The sequence below is a fragment of the Helianthus annuus genome, chromosome 11, assembly GCF_002127325.2.
Source record: "Helianthus annuus cultivar XRQ/B chromosome 11, HanXRQr2.0-SUNRISE, whole genome shotgun sequence".
In the NCBI taxonomy this organism is placed as follows: Eukaryota; Viridiplantae; Streptophyta; class Magnoliopsida; order Asterales; family Asteraceae; genus Helianthus; species Helianthus annuus.
In genome coordinates, this window is record NC_035443.2 from 172,994,455 (window position 1) to 172,998,998 (window position 4,544).

The window sequence follows — 4,544 nt, forward strand, 5'->3', positions numbered from 1 at the left end:
ATGTCTGTGTTTCTGTACTATATTAAATGAAAATGATAAATTTAGTAATAGAGCTGAAAAATGTATTCTTGTTGGTTATTCGAATGAGAAAAAGGGGTACAAAGTTTATAGTTTGGATAATAAGACTGCATTTTTTTCCAGAGATGTAAAATTTTTCGAAAATGTATTTCCTTTTAAAGATAAAAGTTTTTTAAAACAGTTTGATGAAAATATTTTTTCTGAAATAAACAACTTAAATTTCTTTGATATGTATGAGAACACAGACATACTTCATTCGCCGGCACCCAATGATGAAGGAAAGGAACTTCGAGAAGCAGGGACATGTGGGTCTCAACAATCAGAGCAACGTTTTGCTGACACTGTAGGCAGGGCTGAGAAACAGCAGCCCAGTGTTAGTGAACGTGGGCCTGATGAGGTTGAGCATGTGACATCTGCTTGTGAAGAACAATCCAGTTCTGAGGGTATATGTGATACAGATATAAGTGACCATCCCCCACTCAGAAGGTCTAGTCGAACCACCTCTTTACCTAGGAGTCTTAGTGAATATATAGTTGAAGGGAAAGTCAAGTATGGGCTGGAAAAGGTGGTGAATTATTCAAACTTGTCTGTTGACAATAAATGTTTTGTTTCTAAGTTAGATAAGTCCATAGAACCTAAAACTTTTAGTGAAGCCTCAACTGATCCTAATTGGATTTCTGCCATGAATGAGGAAATAGAGGCATTACATAGGAATGATACGTGGGAGCTTGTTGATTTACCTCCTGGTAGAAGTGTTGTAGGCTGTAAGTGGATCTATAAAATAAAATATAAATCCACGGGTGAAATTGAACGATTTAAAGCCAGGCTTGTTGCCAAAGGCTTTAGTCAAAAACAAGGAATCGATTTTGATGAAACGTTTTCTCCGGTTGCTAAAATGGTAACTGTTAGATGTATAATTTCTTTGGCTGTTGAACATAATTGGAAATTGTATCAACTTGACGTGAACAATGTTTTTTTGTATGGTAGTCTTAATGAAGATGTTTATATGTCTTTGCTTGATGGTTATTTTTCTAAGGATGAAAAGAGAGTATGTAAACTAAAAAAGTCACTATATGGCCTAAAACAGGCTCCTAGAATGTGGAATGAAAAATTGGTTCACGTCTTATATGATTTGGGATTTAGTCACAGTAAGTGTGACTATTCGCTGTTTTATAAAGTGTCTGAAAGTGTAATTGTTTATCTACTTGTCTATGTAGACGATATCGTTATCACTGGGAATAATCTGAATGAAATAGAGTTAGTAAAAAAGAATCTCAGATCTAGTTTTTTAATAAAAGATTTGGGAGAATTAAAATACTTCCTTGGAATAGAAGTTTTAAGTGTTAAAGAAGGGATTTGTCTTTCACAAAGGAAGTACTGCTTAGAGCTATTAACTGAGTATGGCATGACTGCATGCAAACCAGTTAATAACCCAATTGAGCAAAATCATGTTTTGGTAAATATGTGTAAAGAAAATAGTGGTGTTCTTGATAGTATTACAGGCTATCAAAAGTTAGTTGGCAAGTTAATTTATCTTGCTCATACTAGACCGGACATCTCTTACACTGTGCATTACTTAAGTCAATACATGCATTCTCCTACACGTGGTCATCTAAAAATTGCGTTTAGATTATTGCGATATCTAAAACATTCACCTGGAAAAGGCATTTTATTTAGTAAAGGGTCAGCATTTAACTTGAGTGCATATGCAGATTCGGATTGGGCTAAGTGTCTTGAGACACGAAAGTCTATTACAGGTTTTTGTGTTTTTCTAGGAAACTGTTTAGTTTCCTGGAAAAGTAAAAAGCAATCTACTGTTTCACGATCCTCAGCTGAAGCTGAGTATCGCTCAATGTGTGCTGCTGCTTGCGAATTGGTTTGGCTAAAAAATATGCTGTCAGAATTGGGTATTAAGGTTGAGTTGCCTATTAATTTGTATTGCGACAATACAGCAGCTTTGTCTATAGCTGCTAATCCTGTCTTCCATGACAGGACTAAACACTTTGAACTTGATTTGTTTTTCTTAAGAGAGTTAATAGCTAAAAATGTTTTAAAGCCGTTGGGTATTGGTTCAAAAAAACAGTTAGCGGACTTATTCACTAAGGGTTTATTAATACAACAGCATGAGTTTATGTGTGCAGGTATTAATATGTTTAATCCTTTTGGATATTAAACTGAGGGGGGTGTTAAAAATATTACCTGTATTATTCAGTTTAATATCTTTGTAATTTTTTTAATGAAAGTGCTGGTTTATTTGTCATGTGTGAGGCAAAGTGCTGGACTGTTGGGCTGCTGAAAGTGCTGGACTGTTGGGCTTCAGGAGTGGGCTTTAGGAGTTGCTGTTTCTATCAATTGAAAGTGCTGGACTGTTGGCCATCTAAATAAATAGGGGGTAAAACGTCTTTCAGCAGAAAAAATGATTGTCACGAAGATATTTTGAGCGTCTCTGTTTTCTCTCTCTAGAAAAATACCTAGGGTTTCATTTGTGTATCACTGATTCGTCTTGAATCAGAGGTTTAGTGTGAGATTCGGTGTTCTAGTGAACGGATCATCGTGTTGGTAATCCGGTAGGTTGAGAGTTTGAGAATTTGTCCGATTGTATCTTCAGTTGTGTGCGAGTATTTGTAATCTTTGAAGCTTTTGGGTAATAACAACTTAGGTTTGGGTTTCTTGTGTTGATTACATCGCTGATACTATTTTTGACACTTTGTTTTTCATCCTCTTTGATGTGGTTGAATATGATTGTGACCTTCGTGTTATTTCTAACGGGTTAGTTGGTAAATCAAGAGATCCTCTCTCTGTCCAAAGATTATTGTCCACAAAAATAGAAACAAATGTTTATTGCAGATTTTTTTAGTAGAATGACAAGTTTACCCTCAATGCATTTAGGATACCAATTCTGGTGAGAAGCTTGCAAGATTCAAAAAGTAATGATGATTAAGGGTATAATATGACAATTAGTTGATGGTTATTATCTACAAATGTGTGATGGTTGGTTTTTTTAATATGTGATAGTTGGTTGATTTTTATTAATCTGATTGGTCTGTGCTTCATCCGTATTTTTGATGTTATTGATCTGATAAATTTTGGCAAAGGAATCAAGTTGTATAAAGTAAAATATATTATATAAAATGATCTGTAATTTTTTCTTAATTATTTGTTAATGAGAAGCAACTTCGTGTTAAAGAGTATGGGGTGTTAAAATCTGTTAATAATCGTAATACGGGAACCAATTGCGAGTATAGTAGCATCTATATTTATGAGTAATTTATCAAATCAATAGATTTATAAGAAGTATTTTCTTTATACAACCCGTGTAATACACGGGATCTTAAACTAGTTAAATAATAAAGCTATAAAACAATTTTCTAATTAACTATTTTTTTAAATTAAGAAATAGAGTACAAATAGGTAAGATAAGAAGAGCGGGGAAAAGTACTTTAGGGATACGTGGCGGCGGCAGACCCGGGGTGCGAACGAAGACTTCAACCAAACTTTTAAGGGATGCGATCGGGTTTTTTCGCTTACAAAATACACTAATTTTTTTTAAGTGGGGCGCCGCCTACCCAAGCTTATGCTTGGGTCCGCCTTGCGTGCCGCAACTCTTGCAATGACACTAAAAGTTGAGTGAAAGGTACCGTAATTAAAATTTTCTCATTCCACATTGGTTAAGTCAAGTGACAAGGAAACTCGTTATAAAAATAATCTCACCACATAAGTTTAAATTGAAAACTTTATTTATCATACATGAACTAAAATAAACTTTTTATTCATTTCAAAGAAAACTTCACTTGAACTAAAATAATTTTTTTAATCATTTAAAAGAAAACTTCACTTGTAAAAAAAAACTTAAACTAAATTTTTTTAATCATAACACATTGGTACATGTACAAAGCAAGATATGCATAACCCTTTATAGAAAAGAGTTTACTACAAAAGTTTAACAATAGGATTTCACTTGATTTGGAGAAAACTACAACTGATATCTACACATAAAACTTACTAACAATTTATTACATCAAATAGAAGGCAATCTCCAGCTACAGACGCTCCCATGAGCCGACAAACATAACGTCAAAAACGACCATATACACTTCAATATCCCAAAGCCCAGGAAACCAAATCTTGAAACTAAGGACACCTAGACCTGATACACAACAATTTATTTATTTTATTTATTAGATAGTACGGGCCCACCCATGGCATATAGCCTAGTGGTATCTTGGGGGTGTGATAAGCCTTATGACCATTAGGTCATGGGTTCGATTCCCACAAACGGGGTTTTTCCCAAATTTATTGGGTTTCCTCCTGAATTGGTGTATAGGCATTATTGCCTAGTGGAGATGGATATGATCGGGTGGTTTTGCTGGTGGCACGATGATACTCCAGTGGTCCGTCAGTGATCCAAATTTGCCGTTAAAAAAAAAGATAGTACGGGCCCATTATGTTATTAGGGTTTTATTATGATGTCTATATATTGTAAGTAAATCCTTCACTAATGATCATTAAGTATTCCACCATTTAAC